This window comes from Tursiops truncatus, chromosome 8 (genome assembly GCF_011762595.2).
Source record: "Tursiops truncatus isolate mTurTru1 chromosome 8, mTurTru1.mat.Y, whole genome shotgun sequence".
Classification (NCBI taxonomy): domain Eukaryota; kingdom Metazoa; phylum Chordata; class Mammalia; order Artiodactyla; family Delphinidae; genus Tursiops; species Tursiops truncatus.
In genome coordinates this window covers 69308256-69332537 of record NC_047041.1, presented here as the reverse complement: position 1 = coordinate 69332537, position 24282 = coordinate 69308256, and the positions used below count along the sequence as shown (strand labels likewise).

Genomic DNA, 24282 nt, shown 5'->3' with positions numbered 1-24282 from the left:
ATGTTGAACAAGATCTATGTTTTTTGAAATGAATTTTCTTTAAATCTAGTTAGCTAACTAACTAGGTTAGTTAACTAACCTAGATGTTTACTGGCTGTATTTAAAATATGTGGATTGAATCAAACTAGTCCCCAGAGTCTAGGAAAGTTTCTGACCTAAATTAGGAACCCAAGCTCCATTATTATTTTCACTTGAACACTACTCATAGCCATCCTAACTTTTTGGAAAGAGTACGGCCTTTGCAACAAAGTTTCTTTGTTTTCATGGAACCAAAAATGTGCTGTATTTAGACCAAACAATAAAAATAAACTACCAAACTACTTTCTAATGCATGGGGGTTCTGGAGAGAGGAAACCATAGATATTTAGAGGCATAAAGTGAGTCATTGTGCTAGTTAAAACTTTTTACAAGGCTAGCTCTGTATGTTTGAGTTGCATCTGTTACCTCTTCAGCCAGAACTAAAGTGTGTGCAAGGAAAAGAATTTTGAATTGAATTGTGGCTCATACAGAATGCATTGTATATAGCCTAAGCATCTAAATAGATTCCACATCTTGGGCAGAACTAAAACTGCATCTTTTCATATTTAGTCTACCTTCAAGGTATTCCTGTTGGACATATCCAAGGTATTTTCCGTGAATCTAATTCGTTTTAACTTGCAGACATAAACAGTTTTTCAAATGTAACTTGTAAGCCTTTATTCCCTTAAAATTTTTTCTTGCTTTTGTTTTTACTTATTCATATTTTTAAACACCACTTTATTACTGACAGTATTTTAAAAGCCATAATGGATGGAGATGTTGTATTCTTCGATGAAGAACAATGAACGAATTGTTTCTTTTGGTATTATCATCTTGGAAAAAGTTGTTTGAGTAGACAACTGACCGAGTTAAAAAATAGTATAATTTGTAGCCAGAATGTATTCTTTAATAAAGCAAGTAAATGCAATTTACTAATCCTTTTTCATTTCCTTTTTTGTCTAAACTTTCAGGTCACTTTCATGAATTCAAAGGCAATTTACCAGTGATTTCTGGGTGCTGGAGCTGATTTTTTTGTGCGTATTTGTAAGTATTGGCTTATTTATTACTCTTACTATTCTCATTGTGTGATGAGAACAGTTACAGTGTTTTTAAAGTGTTATTAGTTTTTTGTAAGTGTTTTCTTAAAAGGAGTATAGAAAAATATCAGAGGGTGAAAAAAGCCTCTGTTATGATTTCCAGTGAAATAACACAATGGCAGGGCCAATTACAAGAGGCTGAAACGATAAATATCTCACTTTTTGAAGATGGGGCTCAATTGTAGGAATGGATTATTACCTTAAAGGGGCTAATCTATCTGCACATGAATAATTTACCTTGATAACTTCTTATAGTCTTCTGGTTGTCTGGACTTGAAAAGTTCTATGTGCCTGTGCTCATTGAAAAGATGTGAGATGATACAGAATTCAAAGAGCTGTCAGTACTTGAGGAGATTATGTATTAAGGAACCAAAGACTCATTTAGTGAATGTATAATGTATATCAAAATCGGGGTATTCCTGTCTTCTTCACCATCCTCAAAATGCTATTATATTTTAAATGGTATTTTGGAGAACAAAGATAATTTTTCTCAGGAAAGAAGGTCAATTTCAAGATGAACTTTAATGATCAATGAAAATACTTCAAATTGTTATGTATTTATTAATATAAAAGTAGTTTAGAGTATGTGGCAGGTATTAAAAATGTTTGTGTGTATATAAGACCATATTTAAGTAACTTGAGTTTAAGATATATTTATGTGTGTACATTGTACCAAACCATTGATATCTAAGGTGATCTTTACATTCGATAACCACAAAGACAGAGGAAACTTTTTCTCTGTTAGTGTACTACTATAAAGGAATTTTAGGGAATAAACTTCTAGGAAAGTATTTGAAAAAAAAGTAACATTATAAATTAGAGTTTAAGTGATTCAGTATTTAAACAGAGAGCAGTGAAAATTTATTTAAAACCAGCTTTACCTTTCTTTTAGTAGTAACATTGATTGGGGCAGGTATTTTGAACCATCTTAAAAAAATAGATGTGAATATTTAATATAGCTTAACACAGTTTGTATATTTTTTAATGTTTTAAGAATGAATAAGATGTTATTTTATGAGACTATCAATTCACATTGTATTATTTGAAGACTGAATTCTTATGTAAAACACAAAATATTAAACTCCATGGTTCATTTGGATTAAATATAAGCTTTTAATTTGTGCAAGGTATCACAGTGAGGATTAGGAGGCAAAGAAGATGGAGAAAGAAATGTAAAGTACCTTTGAAGGGCTCTCGAGAAAAAGGATGGTTCCAAGGAGCTGAGCTTATCCTATTAGAAATCTGTGTGAAGGGAAATAATTTTGAACTGTCCAAATCTTGTCTTTGTTGCTTTATCCTTTCTTTTACTTCCTTTCTCTCTTCTCGCGTATCATTCAGTCATTCCCTATAGTAAGTTTTTAGGATGATTAATGTTTTTAAACTACAAATACAAGACAATTACCAGCATTTCAACCAAGATGGCCTTAATCAAAATATAGTCTACATTTCTCATCACCCAAAGGCTCTGTTTCCTGAATTTTTCTCTTCTCTACCGCCCCCTGCCCCCCAGCAATCCAGCAATACCCCAACCAGATATACATAGACGAGTTTTGAACAGAGGTGGTCCAATTAGCTGAATTTTTTTTCTTGTGACCTGACAAAGAGAGAGGCTAAAAAATAGAAGGGGCACTGTGGGTGTAGTTTTCATATGGTTATTTCTGGAGTTCAACTTAAAAAAACCCAAAAAGCTCTAGTCAGATTTTGTCTAATCACTTAGGTAGAAGTCATAGTAATCACACAGGCCTAAAGTAATTGTTTTCCAGACTTGAGAATTTCCGTATGATAGTTTAGGGTGTGGAGTTTGTTGTTCCTTTGGTCTGTGGTCTCAAGTTTTGTTCCAGCCATCTCCTGACTATGGAACCTTCTTATTAAAGAAATGTAGCAGGATACTATGACTAAGATAAGTCAAATAAAATTAACATGGCATCCAGAATCCTTGCATTCTCACTTCTTTTAATTATTGCAGAAACTGTCTGCCACTTACACTGAATGATGAGGCAGCTAGAACAGTAGAAATATTCATCTAGTCTAGCCTAAAAACAGGCAAATGAGATCAGTGACAATGGCTTCTTTTAGGAACTTTAATTTCCATGTTTTGGAACTGCTTATTTGCTACATGATCTAAGGCAGAAAGTTATACCTCATGGCCACGGGAAGGTTTCTTAGTAAGGTATGCAGAAGCCGGTCTGTGAGATAAGGAGGTGGGATATTGTTTTGCACATCCATAATGAATAGGCCACACCAAAGGTGTGTGAGAACCGATTGGAATCTTACCTACTTACATCTACTACCTAGGTCAGAGTAGGAAAACACTGTGAAGGAAAATGGTTATCTTTTCAGAAGCTGAAAGCATCTTATTCTAGCTTTTTTTTTCTTTTAAAAAAATAAAACTACCTTTTTTCTTTTCCCAAAGTAGGCATTGTATAAGAAGACCTTGTTTTGCATGTTAATATCCCACATTTAATTTTTTATCTCTAATTAAAATGTAATTAATTAATTCTGTCCTTTCAGTTTTACCAGGGCAGTAAATGATTGGTTAAAAACAATGAAAATAACAACAACAAAACAGAGAATTAGATAGCCTGCTTTTTCAGGTTCCCAAGCCTTTTTAGAAATTTGATAATGAATTCCCTTTTATAAAATTCTGTCTCTGTTCATGGTGTCTAATAGCAGTTTTTTCACTGAAAAAGTCCGGAAGTATTTTATTGTTTGGTACCAAAATGATTATTGCTTAGCTCCATGCTTGAGTTAATAATGACAACAATATCTTAATTCAGCATAACACTTGCTTTTGCAGACATTAAACTGGCTAAATTTCATAAAACTCTGTGAGATGAGTAGGAATTATCCTTATTTTTGCAGAGTGGCAGGACTCAAACCAAGGGATTCATAGTATAAATTCCATGCTCTTTCCATAACACCAATCTGTCTTCTCTCAGAGAATATTTTAGCTCTCTTTCTTTTGTTGTTTGATCACTATCTCAGTCTCTACTTGGTTGCTGTACAAAATATTTTTGAAAAGTTTAGGTAGAGTAAGTCAGGCAGGAGATTTTGGAGAACCTTATACCACTTTATTTCCTCATGTTCCTCGATCATTTGCTCCTCCCTGACATTCTCCTATCCCCCTATTTCCAAACTCCACATGTCATGCTTCAGCTGAAATTTTTTGAATTGCATAGATTTTTAGGAAACAAACAAAAAGAATCATGAAATCATCTCTTTGTGGTATTTTAAAATGGAGAGAAATTTGTTTCAAACTGAGCGTAGCCCAGACCAAAGCTCCCTCAGTGAGAACATCTGTGATTTTAAGGACAAGTAGGTCTAAGTGCATTATCTTTAAAAAATATTATTCCAGGCTAATCTTGACATAGAGCAGGTAAATAAAAAAGATGAGCTGTGAAAATCCACAAATAGGGCTTGAATGCCATTTTCCATGACAACGGGAGCTGCCCCATGAAAGCATTAATGCTGGGAATGTAAGGAATTTAAAATTGTGTCTTCTCAGTTTTACAGTTGTGTGCTCATGTTAATTAGAGATATACTGACATTTGAAGTATCTACATTAATACACACAGCTACTATACATTTGTGAACTGTGGCCAGAAATCTACTTTAATTGAAAGCAGTTTGCTAATCTGAATGTGTATATCCGTTACATTTTAAGCTTTTAAATTTTAATACTAGTGCCCTTAGATACTTGTTCTTTTTGCTCTCTCCACTTTCTGTTTCTAATTTATACCTGAAAGGACAGCCTGGCCTATTTTTAATCTCCTAGTGGTGTTTTGGAGCAATATTGATGGAATTTTGAGGAAAAAAATGTTTTTTAATAGTGTCTTTTTACTTGCTGTACTTTGAATCTCTTTTTACTCTCTGACTTTCTAAATTGTTGGTTTTTCTTGCAAACCTTTAAGATGGCCTGCCACCGAAATAAGGTAGGATTTAGGTTTATGGAATTTGCTGCACTGGCTATATTTAAGTACTAAAGAGCTACTCTTCACAGTCATACTATGGTTTTAGCCAGAAAAGCCCAGTATTAGAGACCTTGATGAGATGAGCAGTGAAGAGGCATTCTGATGTTTTTAGTATAGCTGAATTTTGTCCTTCCCTCTTGATGTCAAGCCATGTATCTTAATTTTTGATTTGCATATATGTTCACAATAGCTTGATGACTTCTTGAGTCATCTTTAGCCCTAGAGTTTTTGCTTTGCCTGTCTTAAAGGAAGACTTTACATCTATTTTTTTTGCAAGTTTGTGTTTCTTAAGAATCTGCCTGTCAGGATTTTTAACCTAATTGTTTTGTCCTTTTTTGTCTAATGAAACTCCCACACTTACTTTTTGAACTAATCCCTGTGTATTACACAAGACCAGTTAGAAAGAAGCTTCCTTTTTGTAGCACCAGAATAAACTGCTCTAAAAATTTGTAATACTCTGGACTTATTTCATTAAACCATTTTACTGGCACCATTAAACTACTGAGACCTGGGACCATTAAAACTTACTCAGTACTATTATTATTATGGCCTATTTTACCCTTTATTAATTTTTTTTCACTGTACTAAGTTCCTCTGCTCTTTATTTTTTCATGTTGCTTACTACATATTGTGCCATCACAGCACATTTGGTAATTTCAAGTTAATTGCTCAATTATCAGTGATAGTCATGAAGCACTTGAAACATGCGCAGTGGAGGATTTAAAAAATTTCGAAATAAGTTGGTGTGTCATAATCTTAAATGTGAAACATGCCAATATCTGCAGGCATAAAAATACACTGTCTGAGCTAGGCATTTCAGGGAAGGCAAAAACCTACTCTTAAAATCAGGGCTTTTGTCTGGCACTGAAGTGTTTCATCTTTGCTAATTTCAAACAACGTATCTAAATTTGATCTTGGTTTCCTTTTCAACTCTAAAAACTTGGTCGTGGTAATAAGGGAGAAGGGAAGTAAAACTGTATTGATTCTGTTCGAATGTTTAACCGGAACCTTACAGTCACGATATTCACTGTAAAGTGGAATTTGGTGTGAGGTGGATCCATATTGGATGCCAGTCAAGGAAGCTGACTTACTAAGGAAGCAGAATGGTCTCTTTATAATGTTTCTGCACACATTAAGGCAATCCTCTAATCAGAGGACAGTGGTTCAGTGAAGATAGTATGTTGATGATTTATTTATATCGAAAAACCTCATGAGAACAATGACACTTTGCGGACTTTTTCTGTATCTTACACAGTAATAGTCTCAGATGCCTTCAAGATAACTTATACATTATGGCAAAATACTTATTGTAACTCTTTTGGCAACTAGGCAAACTATCCTTAAATTTTGCATTAGTATTCAGTTCAAGGTTTTTTCTAAACGAATATAGTGCCAACAGCTCTTTTTTAGATGCTATTATGGTTGTTTCATATTTTTATAGTACTGTAGTAAAGCTGAATTTACTGGTTACATTTGAAGGTGGAGTAGAGCAGCACAGGAGTCAACATTAAAGTGATTCAGTGCCTGTTGGAGAAAAATTCTTCCTAACTTGAGATTGGAAACAACGTGGGGCTTGAGGCCTGTTTGCTAAGAACAGCTAATAAATTTGAATATTCCCCCCAAAAGCTGCTCTCTGAACTTGTTTTTAACCAAGAAGATAGGCTTAATCATTTCCCAGTATTCTTACATAAATTTTATTAATATTTAAAGGAATTAAATGCATATAGAGAAGGGGAAATAAAGCCATAATTTGAACTGAGTGGTGGTCTCAAATACGGGGAAATGAGGGAGTGTCCATAAATGTACTAATTCTGCACAGCTAGCTATTATTTTATAATATAATAATCTATAAAATGTGAAATATAGTCTATTTATAATTCAGGAAAAAATAAACTCATTGATTTACTCAAGCATTTAGATAGAAATATTTTTGGTAACTATAAATATTGTTTGAATAAGCAACAAAATCTCGTGCATTTTGTTGTATGCTTGTCTCTACACATCACTTTCAGCACATAGTTTTATCTGAAGTACATATTTTATGTTATCTTGGGGTATGGGTATAAATGCTTATCATTTCACCAAATTTTTGCCATCTCCTAACATTAAAATGTGAGTTAAGTATTTCCAGTGAAGATAAAAACATTTTCTGCATTCTCTTCTTTCTCCCTCTCTTCGTCTCTCCTTCCCTTTTGCCCTACTCTCTCTGTCTCTCTGTCTCTCTTCATATTTCTTACTGGGGTTTTTCAAAGATGCAAGGCAATTATTGTGTAAAAAGATTAATTTCCTAAGCATTATCTTCCATCGATGACTGGCAAAAAAGACTTATTTTTAATGTTTAATCAGTCAAAAAGTTTGTCCACATGATGTAATTCCTGTTTTTATTATTATTTGCTTAGCAAGTGCTTGCAAGAGAAAAAAAGATGGTCCCTAACCTAAGGGTTTAAAAATTGATTTGTTACTAGACAGTTTATGTGGGTGGAGTTTTCTTTGGGTACAAGCTACTGGAGTTAGCTCTTTCTCTTTCTTTTCAGCTCACATAGTTTCATATAAACTTAAGTGAATGAATTCATTAATAAAAGCAGATTTTCTATTTTTATTTCACCTTTGGGCTCTTTTATACCTTTGGAAAATACAAATACAACAAAAAAGTATGTTTGACAGTTGATTATTATTTTTACCTTTTTGACCCATGTATAGTAGATAATTAAGCAATAGCATCAATGGAATCCAGGTCTGCATCCCTATAACTGCCTACATTAGGCAGAATATAGATTATTTTTTTTCTTCAAGCTGTGGTGGCGGGTAACAAGCCTATGACTTGGTTTTTAATTATTACCACTAGTGTTCTGAGTTTCATTGAACATAGTACAAAAGAAATACAGGTGTTATTCCTCTTGTGAATATTATTTTTCTTCCAATTATTACATATATATGGCATCATCAATTAGAATGGGTTGTTCTAAGGTGAGATTGGTTGCACATAATTTGATATCTGATACAGCATCAAGTGCACACTAACTGAATGGTTGACAGCTTTAAGGGATGGAAACATTTTGGGCTTTGTCCCTGGTAGTGGCAGTATGTGGAATCCACTGTTGATTTTGTGACTAGTTACAGAGAATTCTTCCCTGGACTTGCAGTCACAGAATAGATAGCTGCAAGGCAATATCTGGCGGACGGCTGAGAAAGTAAAGCATGAAAAATGTGGGTGTAAACAAGAGAGCTGAGTGTCAGAAATCTTTGAGCGTCTAGAGCTTTCTGAGGAGAAGATATGGTTGAACAAATGGAAGAAATACCTGTCCCTCCAATTTCACTGCAGTAATTGAGAAGAGGAGACAAAAAGGAGAGAAATTAGTGAAATAGGAAATGACTGAAATAGGAGATTTTTGTAAAATCACAAAATGGATTTGAGGACTTTTTTTAAGATGTGGAAATACTTGTTTGGGTCTGACAATAGTAATCTAAAAAGAGTTCTATAGTTGTTGGGTTTTTTTTTCCCTGATCTGTTTCAATTTTATTGATTTCAATTCAATGCATTCTAAGGACAACTGTAGGAATTTTAGGAAATGGGTACCTCCCAGGTAAAAAACCAGTGAGAATAATTTTGCTTTATCTGGGTAAAGATTAATATAGAAATATATGAAAATAATCATCTATGTATCACACTCTATATTTTATATGGGATACCTTTAGAAAGGTCTCATTGTAACCATGACCAAGTAGCATCCTTATATCTTCTAGAACAAGGAATCACATGAATTAGGTTTCAGTTATGGTATATGATGTTTTTAGTTTTGGAGGTTGGAAAACTCTTTGAAATCACATTTTTATAAAGTGATTTTTTGGTGTGATGTATATTCCTTCCTTTCCTTTCTCCCTCTACTTCCCTTTCTTCCTTTCCCTCCATCCTTTCTGTCCTTTCTTTCATTTAGAGATAGTTTGTTTTCAATTAGTATGTATGCTGCTTGCCAAGCTGTAAAGTAATACCTAACATGTGTTCCTTAAGTTGTATGCAGGGTCACCTTTTTGATTAAGGACTAAAGAGTCCTCTTTGGGTTTCTTATATGAATAAGAGCACTCTCATCCATTTTATGCAATCAAAGAAACTGAGGAAATTTGGAATTAGTTTTACTCTTGTGAGGTGATGAAGATAAGATAATTGGAAAGAAATTATAATCTTTATTGACCCAGCAGTTTACTAAACGTGAATTAGGATTTGTCAAATTTCAAGGCTTGTTGAGTGTTTGCTCACTAAGAACATGATAGAGGAATAATCATGGTCTAAAAGGAGAACTTTTAAGTTTTCAGAAACACTTCCTGCAGTGAGATAGTCTATGAAACCGTATACTCACAACCTTAAGGGAGGTCCTTAGTTGTGTTCTTCTGGCAAGTCTTCCACATTGAGTGAATTCGTCTCAGTTCTTGATGTGGGTTGTTTCTTGAGAATAGTTTGACTTAGCATTAAAGGGGTTAAATATCCTATGCAACCAAAGGGGGAAAATTTATAAATTATCTCAAGGATACTAAGCAGGAGATGAAACCCAGATATGCCTGAAAGAAAGTTGTGGATTGGTCAAGGTTATGATTATATAGAACACTGATAGAACAACAAACTATGCATCAGTTTGCAGTGTCTGGAGCGAATAGACTGCCGCTCTCCCCCAACAGCACCTACCGGTGCTTTAATACTTCCCAGTTTCTCTGTCAAGAGACGAAGGTGAGGGAATCAAGTGTCTATATTTAGCAGAGAGAACTTAAAAACAGCTGTTGCTTGTGTTGAACACCTGTATGTTCTAGGCATTGGGCAAGGCACTTTTACCTTGTTATTTTTAATCCTTTTAACAAATCCCTGAAATCCCTGGTTGTTTTCTATAAATTTTGATTTATTTTTTTACCTTCATAGCACTTAAAATGATTAGTAGTTATCCTGTATTTGTATGTTTATGTAATGTCTATTTTCTTCACTAAACTAAAAACCCTGTCAGGGTAGAGACCAAGACTATTTTGTTCAAACCTGTATACCCAGTTTCTAGCACAGTGTATGACACGTACTAAGTTCCTAGTAGATATTTGTTGAATAAATAAATGAACAACAACAAAAACAAAAGGTAAAGGAATGCAAGGAAGAAAAAGGCAGAGCTGGGGTTCAAACACAGTCTGTTTGATTTCAGATCACATCTCTTCCCACTCTAGAACACCAGCACAGTTTCACTTCATCTAGAATATTCTTGATTATATACTTAACTGATAAAATTTCTCTAAGTTCAGCTGTCTTAGAGCCCCCCAAATCTGTTTACATCTTATTCTGAGAACTCTTACATCTTACCCTGAGACTGAATGACATGGAAGAGGCTGTCCCATCTTTTTGTCATCCTGTTGGAATATTGCAACCATTTTATGCTAACAGTTCTCTCCAGAAATACAGATTCCATATTCTAGATTGTGGGGTTTCTGTTTCTCCTACACAAAGAGAGTGTACTTCTTTCTCTCCTTCTCTGAAATTGACCCTTAATTTAGATCGTTGTGCTGCTAAATTGACTTTCAGTAATGAGCAGAGTGATTGTTGCATACCCTGCTGAGTTTTCTGCTCGAGGAGAAGTGTGTCACTCTTACTTAGAGAGAGCCTGTGGGAGGAGTCAGGCCAACCCAAGGGGCTCTTATCCTGGCAGGTGCCAGGCACTGGGGCTTGGTTTGGTCATTCGGCAGTGACCTCTTTCCATTTACTTCATTTTTACTGCTTGAATTTTTCCTTGACAAATATCATTGTCAAGAAGTTTTTTGTTTTAATATTGGTTTTTACATGACACTATCAACCATTTCATCTCCTTTTATTCCTGGTATCATCTTTTAAAAAAGCCTTACTGTGTTTTTCCATTCTGTGTCCCAGGATGGGAGGAAATGTAAGAATGTAGAGAGTAAATGCAAGGTTCATAGTGTGGAAAGGTGTCATTTGAGTTAGGCTTCCAGCAATGCTATGTAACCTTGAAAATGTACATTTTTATGGCTGTATACATGTGGTTAGTTCAAACAGGAATTGTGTATCTCCCAGGTATATTGAATGGATACATATTTAAATCTTGATGTCAACTTAAAAGAGTCCTATTTAAATTCCCAAGAGGGTACAAGAAACAGATTTTTGTGATGTGAAGCAATAACCATCTTTTCTGGACCAAATGGCAATTTTGGAAGCTCTGGCCATCTGGGAATCTATCATTTGAAGCAGCCTGGCCTACTTGGAAGTTAGTTTCTTAGTGAGGAGTGATCTGAGCCATTAAGGTCTTCACATTGGATGGTGTAATCAGTGGTCAATCTGACCTCCAAGTTGCCCTCTGAAAACTGTTTAAAGATGTGTGTATCTGTTTTGCAGTTATGGTAAATCCTTTTTTTGGTAGCACATATTTTCTTCCAAGGAGAGGGCTTAGCTTCTGTTGGAAATTAATTCAACTCCACAAATATAATATATACTGGGTGCTGAGTGTATTCAAAACAGAACATTAGATGCTGCATTGGAAACAAATGCAAATGTACAGAGTTCCTGCCATCAAGAACCTTAGAGTCTAGACATAATTATTAAACTCTCTTATTCCTTTTTGTGTCCCTGTGTCTAACTCAGTGTGTGGCTCAAAGGTGAGATTAATAAATGTTAATTAAGTTGAATTGATTATTGCAGAGGAGATAAGCAGAGGAGATATGTAATTCCCTATGCAGAATATGTTAAATGCCTTAGTAAAATAAAAAATTGTATCTACAGAGCTTGTAAGAATTAAAGATACATCCCTTAAGAAGGACCTTAATTTAGGAAGCAGACTTTTTGATATTCTTTGACAGTTGAATAGAATTTTATCAGTGGAATAGGAGATGCAGAGAGAGGTGCATCCTGGTAGTGAGAGGACTAGCACAAGCATGGGTATGGGACCGATGGAAGGAAACAGGGAAGTATGGGATAGAGAACAATGAGAAGTCCACTTTGACTGAGGTATAGGGTATCTATAAGCTAGAAAACTTAGTGTGATCATATCATTGTGGTCCATAAGGCTAAGCTAAGGTATTTGGTAGATCTTAGGGGGCCATCAAACCAAATAGCTGAGCAGTATGGCAAGAGCTTTGCTTTTGCAAAATTTTTGAAAAATTATCTCAGCCAGCCCTTGTAGAGTAGATTAGAGGAAAAAAAAAAGACTTTAACTAGAGAAACACCTTGTAAGATACTTCAAGCAGGAGGTAAGAGGTTTAAACAAGAGTGGGTATTTTGAGAACAGAATGTTAGGAACAGAAAGAAGAGACTTCGCCAGTGTGGCATCAGTAAGACTGGATTATATGTGGTGGGGAGCATGAGGAAAAGAAAGGAGTCAAAATTACTCATTGCTTTTTCCTGTTCCTGTTATTCATCACAGCACTGAATTTTTGAAAAGGCAGAGGGAAAATATCTTGCTAATTATCTCTTGTCAACTCTCAAATCCCTTGCATCTCATTGGTTAGATTCCCACTGAAAATTGAGGATATTTTTTCTTCCCATGGAGGCCTGGAAGGAAGATGTGTTTTTAAAGGAATGAGAATATACGTAAAGATAAAATTACTTGGATGATTTAAAGGCATAACATAAACGCAGAAGATATTAACACTAGGAGCTCAATCAAGTGCACAGGCAGGACCTTGTTGATTTTGGGGGCATAAGGTAAAACTTGGCTACCATGAGTGAGAAAAGTGAAGATACTGGAGATTATGACATTCCTATCAGGTGGCTTTCACATAGGGATTAGTACCTGACATCTGTGAGGAATAAAACGGGTATGCACAGATAAAATGATGAGTACAACTCCCTGGTTATATTGCTACATTCTGTCCTCCACAGAAGGTATAGTCACAGCAAATATCATGCTTTGGATATAGGCCCTCTCTACTTGTCTCTTTCAAGGGAAAAGGAAATAGTGCAGGAAAATACACTCATGAGTAAGAAAAGACATTGAAATAAGATTTAAAAAATAAACTTTTTCAAGAAAATGGGATAAAGTCAAGTTGATTTTGAAAAGGATCCTTATCATTCTCATTACCTTATCATTCTCATTACCTTATCATTCAGACTAACACTAACATGCATTAATTCATTTATTCATTCACTCAATAAGAATATGAATTCAGGACTCTTCTGGACATGAGGTGGAATTTAAAATGGTAAATGAAGAATTAGTCATCAGGAATTTATAATCTATTGTAGGAGGAGATGAAATATACATATATGAAAAAGAACAAGAAAGTAACTGGTATGAAACCTAGTAATTTGGGCTTCCCTGGTGGCTCAGTGGTTGAGAGTCCGCCTGCCGATGCAGGGCACACGGGTTCGTGCCCCGGTCCGGGAAGATCCCACATACCGCGGAGCGGCTGGTCCCGTGAGCCATGGCCGCTGAGCCTGCGCGTCCGGAGCCTGTGCTCCACAACGGGAGAGGCCACAGCAGTGAGAGGCCCGTGTACCGCAAAAACAAACAAACAAACAAACAAAAAACACCTAGTAATTCATCTCTGGGAAGTGCTTTGCCCATTGTTTCTTCTTGGAGACCTATGGTAGCTGTTCCTGTCCATTCAACTGTCTGTACCTTAGCCTGCTGACAAACTGAGCCTCTTGCCAGTACTTCATCAAAGGGTGCTCTTTCATAACCTGTGTATGACTTAAATATCTGTCTCATTTGTGCTTAGCAAGTTGTTCATATTAAGTAGTGCATAATAGGTTCCAGTAAAATGCTTTTTGAATGAATGACAGAAACTCTACCTCTCATGCATTCTATCAATTAAGGTATTTTGGGTTAAAAAATCTTCTTTAAAAATTTATATATCCTATGAGAAAGTTAAAATCTATTACTTTTTCACATCTTAAGCTTTTTATATGCCTTTAAATTTTAAAACTCCAAAACAACTTTTGAGTACCTTCTGTGAAGCAGAACTGTATTAGTTACTTCATATTAGTTTAAAAATATACCGTGTGGAATTCCTGCCACCCCTGGATACTGCTGTGTAATAGCTGTGATCTTAGGCAAATCATAGAGCCTCTTGGAGCCTTAGCTTCCTCACCTGTAGAGTGAGAATATTACCTACTGCATGTTCTTTTAATAGCTTTATTGAGATATAATTGGCATATAATAAACTGCATATATTTAAAGTGTTTAATTTGACGTTTTGATATACATATACACCAGTGAAGCCATTTCCACAGTCAAGGTAATTTACATATCCATAACCCCTAATGGTTTCTTAATGCCCCTTCTGAGTCCCTTACTCCTACCCCTCCTTGATCTGTTTTCAGCCTCATCCCCAGGCAGTCACTGATTGTTGCCACTATAGATTGCATTAAAAGTTTTGCTTTATGTAAGTGGAATCATATATTATGTACTCTTTTTTGTCTAGTTTCTTTCATTCTGCATAATTATTTTGAGATTCACTCATGTGCATGTCAATAACTTATTTTTAAAATTGAGGAGTAGTATTTCATTGTATGGATATACCACAATTTGATTATCCATTTAGGTTCTTTCTAGTTTTTGGCTATTACAAATGAAGCTGCTTTGGACATTTGTCTTTGAGTGGACATATGCTTTGTTTTCTTTTGGGTAAATACGTAGGAATGGAATGGCTAGTTTACCTAGGTGCATGTTTAACTTTATAAGAACTGCTGATTTTTCCAAAGTGGTTTACCGTTTTACATTCCTGCTAGCAATGTGTAAGAGTTCCAGCTGTCCCACATTCTTAACACTTTGTATGTTTAGTCTTCAATTTTAGCTGTTCAAGTGGTTTGTAGTTGTGGCTCATGGTTTTAATTTTTATTGCCCTAATGACTGATGATGTTGGGCTCTTTTCATGTGCTTGTTTGTCATCATGTATCTACTTTGTTGAAGTGCATTTTAAATCTTTTGCTGTTTTTTTAAATTGGGGTTTTCTTCTTTTTTATTGAGTTGTAAGAGTATTTTTTAATATTTTTTTAAAATACAAGTTATTTATCAGATAATGTTTTGTATATATTTTTTACTGGCCTGTGGCTTGCCTTTTAATTTTAAGTGTCCTTTGAGAGCAGTGTTTTAAATTTTGAAAAAGTCCAATTTATTGCTTTTCTTTTCTTTTCTTTTTTTAACATCTTTATTGGAGTATAATTGCTTTACGATGGTATGTTAGTTTCTGCTTTATAACAAAGTGAATCAGCTATACATATACATATATCCCCATATCTCCTCCCTCTTACGTCTCCCTCCTACCCTCCCTATCCCACCACTCTAGGTGGTCAAAAAGCACTGAGCTGATCTATCTGTGCTATGTGGCTGCTTCCCGCTAGCTAGCTATTTTACATTTGGTAGTATATATATGTCCATGCCACTCTCTCACTTCGTCCCAGCTTACCCTTCCTCCCCACCCACTGTGTCCTCAAGTCCATTCTCTATGTCTGCGTCTTTATTCCTGTCCTGCCCCTAGGTTCTCCAGAACCATTTTTTTTTCTTTTTTAGATTCAATATATATGTGTTAGCATACGGTATTTTTTTTTCTCTTTCTGACTTACTTCACTCTGTATGACAGACTCTAGGTCCATCCACCTCACTACAAATAACTCAATTTCATTTCTTTTTATGGCTGAGTAATATTCCATTGTATATATGTGCCACATCTTCTTTATCCATTCATCTGTCGATGGACACTTAGGTTGCTTCCATGTCCTGGCTATTGTAAACAGAGCTGCAGTGAACATTGTGGTACATGATTCTTTTTGAATTATGGTTTTCTCAGGGTATATGCCCAGTAGTGGGATTGCTGGGTTGTATGGTAGTTCTATTTTTAGTTTTTTAAGGAACCTCCATACTGTTCTCCATAGTGGTGTATCAATTTATATTCCCACCAACAGTGCAAGAGGGTTCCCTTTTCTCCACACCCTCCCCAGCATTTATTGTTTGTAGATTTTTGATGATGGCCATTCTGACTGATGTGAGGTGATACCTCATTGTAGTTTTGATTTGCATTTCTCTAATGATTAGTGATGTTGAGCATCCTTTCATGTGTTTGTTGGCAATCTGTATATCCTCTTTGGAGAAGTGTCTATTTAGGTCTTCTGCCCATTTTTGGATTGGGTTGTTTGTTTTTGATATTGAGCTGCATGAGCTGCTTATAAATTTTGGAGATTAATCCTTTGTCAGTTGCTTCATTTGCAAATATTTTCTCCCATTCAGAGGGTTGTCTTTTCGTCTCGTTTATGTTTTCCTTTGCTGTGCAAAGCTTTTGTTTCATTAGGTCCCATTTGTTTATTTTTGTTTTTAGTTCCATTTCTTTAGGAGGTGGGTCAAAGAGGATCTTGCTGTGATTTATGTCATAGAGTGTTCTGCCTATGTTTTCCTCTAAGAGTTTTATAGTGTCTAGCCTTACATTTAGGTTTTTAATCCACTTTGAGTTTATTTTTGTGTATGGCATTAGAGAGTGTTCTAATATCATTCTTCTACATGTAGCTGTTCAGTTTTCCCAGAACCGCTTATTGAAGAGGCTGTCTTTTCTCCATTGTATATTCTAGCCTCCTTTACGAAAAATAAGGTGACCATATGTGCGTGGGTTTATCTCTGGTCTTTCTATCCTGTACCATTGATCTATATGTCTGTTTTTGTGCCAGTACCATACTGTCTTGATTACTGTAGCTTTATAGTATAGTTAGAAGTCCAGGAGCCTGATTCCTCCAGCTCCGTTTTTCTTTCTCAAGATTGCTTTGGCTATTCGGGGTCTTTTGTGTTTCCATACAAATTGTGAAAGTTTTTGTTCTAGTTCTGTGAAAACTGCCATTGGTAGTTTGATAGGGATTGCACTGAATCTGTAGATTGCTTTGGGTAGTAGAGTCATTTTGACAATATTGATTCTTCCAATCCAAGAACATGGTATATCTCTTCATCTGTTTGTATCATCTTTAATTTCTTTCATCAATGTCTTATAGTTTTCTGCATACAGGTCTTCTGTCTCCCTAGGTAGGTTTCTTCCTAGGTATTTTATTCTTTTTGTTGCAATGGTAAATGGGAGTGTTTCCTTAATTTCTCTTTCAAATTTTTCATCATTAGTGGAGAGGAATGCAATAGATTTCTGTGCATTAATTTTTTATCCTGCTACTTTACCAAATTCATTGATTAGCTCTAGTAGTTTTCTGGTAGCATCTTTAGGATTCTCTATGTATAGTATCATGTCATATGTAAACAGTGACAGCTTCACTTCTTCTTTTCTGATTTGGATTCCTTTTATTTCTTTTTCTTCTCTGATTGCTGTGGTTAAAACTTCCAAAACTGTGTTGAATAATAGTGGTAAGAGTGGGCAACCTTGTCTTGTTCCTGATCTTAGAGGAAATGGTTTCAGTTTTTCACCATTGAGAACAATGCTGGCTATGGGTTTGTCATATATGGCCTTTATTACGTTGAAGTAAGTTCCCTCTATGCCTACTTTCCGGAGGTTTCTTTTCATAAATGGGTGTTGAATTTTGTCAAAAGCTTTTTCTGCATCTATTGAGATGATCATATGGCTTTTCTCTTTCAATTTGTTAATATGGTTTATCACATTGATTGATTTGCATATACTGAAGAATCTTTACATTCCTGGGATAAACCCCACTTGATCATGGTGTATGATCCTTTTAATGTGCTGTTGGATTCTGTTTGCTAGTATTTTCTAAGGATTTTTGCATCTATGTTCATCAGTGATATTGGCCTTTAGTTTTCTTTCTTTGTGACATCTTTGTCTGGTTTTGGTCTCAGGGTGACGGTGGCCTTGTAGAAGGAGTTTGGGAGTGTTCCTCCCTCTGCTATAGTTTGGAAGAGTTTCAGAAGGATAGGTGTTAGCTCTTCTCTAAATGTTTGATAGAATTCGCCTGTGAAGCCATCTGGTCCTGAGCTTTTGTTTGTTGGAAGATTTTTAATCACAGTTTCAATTTCAGTGCTTGTGATTGGTCTGTTTATATTTTCTCTTTTTTCCTGGTTCAGTCTTGGAAGGTTGTGCTTTTCTAAGAACTTGTCCATTTCTTCCAGGTTGTCCATTTTATTGGCATATAGTTGCTTGTAGCAATCTCTTATGATCTTTTGTATTTCTGCATTGTCAGTTGTTGCTTCTCCTTTTTCATTTCCAATTCTATTGATTTGAGTCTGCTCCCTTTTTTGCTTGATGAGCCTTGCTAATGGTTTATCAATTTTGTTTATCTTCTCAAAGAACCAGCTTTTAGTTTTATTGATCTTTGCTATTGTTTCCTTCATTTTTTTTTCATTTATTTCTGATCTGATCTTTATGATTTGTTTCCTCTACCAACTTTATGATTTGTTTCCTCTGATCTTTATGATTTGTATCCTCCTCCAACTTTGGGTTTTTTTTGTTCTTCTTTCTCTAATTGCTTTAGGTATAAGGTTCGGTTGCTTATTTGAGATGTTTTTTGTTTCTTGAGGTAGGATTGTACTGCTATAAACTTTCCTGTTAGAACTGCTTTTGCTGCATCCCATAGGTTTTGGGTCATCGTGTTTTCATTGTCATTTATTTCTAGGTATTTTTTGATTTCCTCTTTGATTTCTTCAGTGATCTCTTGGTTATTTAGTAGTGTACTGTTTAGCCTCCATGTGTTTGTATTTTTTACAGATTTTTTTCCTGTAATTGATATCTAGTCTCATAGTGTTGTGGTTGGAAAAGATACTTGATATGATTTAAATTTTCTTAAATTAACCAAGGCTTGATTTGTGACCCAAGATGTGATCCATCCTGGAGAATGTTCCATGAGCACATGAGAAGGAAGTGCATTTTGTTGTTTCTGGATGGAATGTCCTAGAAATATCGATTAAGTCCATCTTGTTTAATGTGTCATTTAAAGCTTGTGTTTCTTTATTTATTTTCATTTTGGATGATCATTTCCATTGGTGAAAGTGGGGTGTTAAAGTCCCCTACTATTATTGTGTTACTGTCTATTTCCCCTTTTATGGCTGTTAGCATTTGCCTTATGTATTGAGGTGCTCCTATGTTGGGTACATAAATATTTACAATTGTTATATCTTCTTCTTGGATCGATCCCTTGATCATTATGTAGTGTCCTTCTTTGTCTCTTGTAATAGTCTTTATTTTAAAGTCTATTTTATCTGATATGAGAATTGCTACTCCAGCTTTCTTTTGATTTCCTTTTGCATGGAATATCTTTTTCTATCCCCTCACTTTCAGTCTGTGTGTGTCCCTAGGTCTGAAGTGGGTATCTTATAGACAGCATATATACGGGTCTTGTTTTTGTATCCATTCAGCCAGTCTATGTGTATTGGTTGGGGTATTTAATCCATTTACATTAAGGTAGTTATTGATATGTATGTTCCTATTACCATTTTAAAAATTGTTTTGGGCTTGTTATTTTAGGTCTTTTCCTTCTCTTGTGCTTCCTGCCTAGAGTAGTTCTTTTAGCATTTGTTGTATGTAAAGCTTGTTTGGTGGTGCTGAATCCCCTTAGCTTTTGCTTACCTGTAAAGGTTTTAATTTCTCTGTCGAATCTGAATGAGATCCTTGCTGGGTAGGGTAATCTTGGTTGTAGTTTCTTCCCTTTCATCACTTTAAATATGTCCTGCCACTCCCTTTCCGCTTGTAGAGTTTCTGCTGAAAGGTCAGCCGTTAACCTCATGGGGATTCCCTTGTATGTTATTTGTTGCTTTTCCCTTGCTGCTTTTAATATTTTTTTTGTTTGTATTTAATTTTTGATAGTTTGTTTAACATGTGTCTTGGCGTGTTTTTCCTTGGATTTATCTTGTATGGGACTCTCTGTGCTTCCTGGACTTGATTGACTATTTCCCTTCCCATATTAGGGAAGTTTTCAACTCTAATCTCTTCAGATATTTTCTCAGTCCGTTTTTTTTTTTCTCTTATTCTTCTGGGACCCCTATAATTCGAATGTTGGTGCATTTAGTGTTGTCCCAGAGGTCTCTGAGACTGTCCTCAATTCTTTTCATTCTTTATTCTGCTCTGCAGTAGTTATTTCCACTATTTTATCTTCCAGGTCACTTATCCGTTCTTTTGCCTCAGTTATTCTGCTATTGATCCCTTCTAGAGAATTTTTAATTTCATTTATTGTGTTGGTCATCATTGTTTGTTTGCTCTTTAGTTCTTCTAGGTTCTTGTTAAACGTTTCTTGTATTTTCTCTATTCTATTTCCAAGATTTTGGATCATCTTTATACTAGCATTATTCTGAATTCTTTTTCAGGTAGACTGCCTATTTCCTCTTCATTTGTTAGGTCTAGTGGGTTTTTACCTTGGTCCTTCATCTGCTGTGTATTTCTCTGTCTTCTCATTTTGCTTAACTTACTGTGTTTAGGGTCTCCTTTTCACATGTTGCAGGTTCATAGTTCCTGCTGTTTTTGGTGTCTGCAACCAGTGGGTAAGGTTGGTTCAGTGAGTTGTGTAGGTTTCCTGTTGGCGGGGACTGGTGCCTGTGTTCTGGTGGATAAGGCTAGATCTTGTCTTTCTGGAGGGCAGGACCACGTCCGGTGGTGTGTTTTGGGGTGTCTGTGACCTTATTATGATTTTAGGCAGCCTCTCTGCTAATGGGTGGGGTTGTGTTCCTGTCTTACTAGTTGTTTGGCATAGGGTGTCCAGCACCGTAGCTTGCTGATCATTGAATGGAACTGGGTCTAAGCATTGAGATGGAGATAGCTGGGAGAGCTTTCACCATTTGATATTACGTGGAGCCAGGAGGTCTCTGGTGGTCCAATGTCCTGAACTCTGCCCTCCCACCTCAGAGGCTTAGGCCTGACACCCGTCCAGAGCACCAAGACCCTGTCAGCCCCATGGCTCAGAAGAAAAGGGAGAAAAAAAGAAAGAAAGAAAGTTATTAAAATAAAAAGTAAATTATTAAAAATAAAAAATTAGGGCTTCCCTGGTGGTGCAGTGGTTGAGAGTCCGCCTGCCGATGCAGGGGACACGGGTTCATGCCCCGGTCTGGGAAGATCCCACATGCCACGGAGCGGCTGGGCCCCTGAGCCATGGCTGCTGAGCCTGCGCGTCCGGAGCCTGTGCTCTGCAACGGGATAGGCCACAACAGTGAGAGGCCTGCATACTGCAAAAAAAAAATAATAATAAATAAAAAAAATTAAAAATTAAAAAGTAATAAAAAAAAAGAAAGAAGAGAGCAACCAAACAAAAAAACAGATCCAGCAGTGATAATAAGTGCTGAAAACTATACTAAAAACAAAAAGCAAAAAACAAAAAACGGACAGACAAAACCCTAGGACAAATGGTAAAAGCAAAGCTATACAGACAAAATCACACAAAAAAGCATACACATACACACTCACAAAAAGAGAAAAAGGAAAAAAATATATATCTATATATAAAAAAAAGTAAGAAAGCAACCAAATCAATAAACAAATCGACCAATGATAATATATTCTAAATACTTAACTTAAGATAAACATAAAACCAGAATCAAATTAGATGCAGAAAGCAAACCCCACGTCTACTATTGCTCCCAAAGTCCACCGCCTCAATTTTGGGATGAGTCGTTGTCTATTCAGTTATTCCACAGATGCAGGGTACATCAAGTTGATTGTGGAGATTTAATCTGCTGCTCCTGAGGCTGCTGGGAGAGATTTCCCTTTCTCTTCTTTATTTGCACAGCTCCCGGGGTTAAGCTGTGGATTTGGCCCCACCTCTGCATGTAGGTCGCCTGAGGGCGTCTGTTCTTTGCCCAGACAGGACGGGGTTAAAGTAGCAACTGGTTAGGGGGCTCTGGCTCACTCAGGCCCCGGGGAGGGAGGGGTACGGAATGCAGGGCAAGCATGCGGTGGCAGAGGCTGGCGTGACGTTGCAACAGGCTGAGGCATGCTGTGCGTTCTCCTGGGGAAGTTGTCCCTGGATCACGGGACCCTGGCAGTGGCGGGCTGTACAGGCTCCCAGGAGGGGAGGTGTGAATAGTGACCTGTGCTTGTACACAGGTTTCTTGGTGGCTGCAGCGGCAACCTTAGTGTTCATGCCTGTCTCTGGTGTCCGCGCTGATAGCCGCGGCTCGCGCCCGTCTCTGGAGCTTGTTTAGGCAGTGCTCTGAATCCCCTCTCCTCGTGCACCCGGAAACAATGGTGTCTTGCCTCTTAGGCAGTTCCAGACTTTTTCCCGGACTCCCTGCCGGCTAGCTGTGGTGCATTAGCCCCCTTCAGGCTGTGTTCACACAGCCAACCCCAGTCCTCTCCCTGGGATCTCACCTCTGAAGCCTGAGCCTCAGCTCCCAGGCCCCACCCACCCAGGCTGGTGAGCAGACAAACCTCTCAGGCTAGTGAGTGCTGGTCGGCACCGATCCTCTGTGTGGGAGTCTTTCCGCTTTGCCCTCTGCACCCCTGTTGCTGTGCTCTCCTCCATGGCTCCGCAGCTTCCCCCCGCCCCCCCCCCCCCCCGTCTCCACCAGTGAAGGGGCTTCCTAGTGTGTGGAAACTTTTCCTCCTTCACAGCTCCCTCCCAGATGTGCAGGGCCCGTTCCTATTCTTTTGTCTCTGTTTCTTGTTTTTTCTTTTGCCCTACCCAGGTACCTGGGGAGTTTCTCGCCTTTTGGGAAGTCTGGGGTCTTCTGCCAGTGTTCAGTAGGTGTTCCGTAGGAGCTGTTCCACATGTAGATGTATTTCTGATGTATTTGTGGGGAGGAAGGTGATCTCCACGTCTTACTCCTCCACCATCTTGAAGGTCTCCCCTCTTACTTTTCTATTTCATGCTTTTTATGTTACATTCAAGAAAGTTTTGCAAAGCCCAATGTTACTAAGATTTTTTTCTATGCATTCCATTAGAAGTTTTATAGTTTTAGCTTTTAATTTAGGTGTATGATTCGTTTTGAGGTAATTTTTGTAATAGGGTGAGATGAAGTTTATGGTATATATTTTGGCTTATGGCTCTCCAGTTGTTCTAGTGCCATTGTCTGAAAAGATTATCTTTTTCCCCATTAAATTGCCTTGGCACTTTTGTTGAAAATAAGTTGACCATATATATATGTAGATTTATTTCTGGAGTCTCTATTCTGTTCCATTGATCTATTTGTCTATTTTTTTATGCCACTATCTTGATTACTTGATTACTGTAGCCTTATATTGATAGAATGAGTTATGAAGTATTACCTTCTATATAATTTTCTGGAAGAATTTGTGTACAGTAGGTATTATTACTTTTTAAATACTTGAAAGACTTCACTAATGAAACCATCTGGGCTTGGAGTTTTCTTTTGGGGAAGGTTTTTAACTACAAATACAATTTTTAAAAATAGGTGTAGGGCTATTGAGGTTATCTATTTCATCTAAGTTATGTGGTTTATTTAAGTGCATTTAATCTAAATTGTTTAATCTATTGGCATAGATTTGTTCATAATACATATCTTTTAATATTTGTAGAATATTTAGTGATGTCGCCTCTCATTTATGCTATGAGCATGTAAACACAACATCAAATTTAATATTGCTTTCCTTTTTTCTATTTTATTGATTTCTGTTTTTAGTCTTATTATTTCATTTTTTTTCTGCATACTTTGGGTTTATGTTGCCCTTCTTTTTCTAGTTTCTTAAGGTGAAAGCTGAGATCATTGATTTGAGATCCCCTTTTTCAATATAGGTTTTAGTGCTATAAAATTTACTTCTAAGTACTGCTTTAGCTGTGGTCCATAAATTTTAATATGTGGTGTTTACATTTTTATTCATTTCAAAATACTTTCTAATTTCCCTTTTGATTTCTTCTTTGCTCCGTGAGTCATTTAAAAGTGTTATTTCCTCATATTTACAGATTTTCAAGATATCTTTCTGTTATTGAATTACTAGTTCTTTTGTTGGTTGGCAAGTTCTATCAATGTAAACTAGGTAAAGTTGGTTGACAGTGCTGTCCAGGTCTTCAGTATCCTTACCGATTTTTTTGGTTTACGTGCTCTACCCTTAATTGAGGGAGAGAGATTTTGAGAACTCTGATTAAAATTCTTCCTGAAATTTTATTAGTTTTGCTTCCCTGTATTTTGAAGCTTTATTAGGTGGATACATGTTTAGGGTCATTATGTCCTCCTACTGAGTTGACACCCTTATCATTGTATAAAAATCCCTTTATCCATTGTAATATTCTTTGCTTTGAAATCTACTTTGTCTGATAGCCCTGCAGGTTTCTTTTTATTAGTGGTACTGTGGTATATATATTCCATCCTTTCACTTTTAAAGTATTGTGTCTTCATTTAAAAGTGGAT

At 36.4% G+C, this 24282-nt stretch overlaps 1 protein-coding gene across 1 annotated transcript in view; it reads left to right on the top strand.

Moving 5' to 3' along the window:
- Positions 1-24282, top strand: part of SOX6 (SRY-box transcription factor 6) — a 622270-nt gene that overhangs the window by 97628 nt on the left and 500360 nt on the right. The window contains exon 2 of the mRNA XM_073808646.1: positions 990-1062. The gene's annotated coding sequence lies outside the window, so the exon portion shown is untranslated. The remainder of the gene's footprint in view (positions 1-989; positions 1063-24282) is intronic.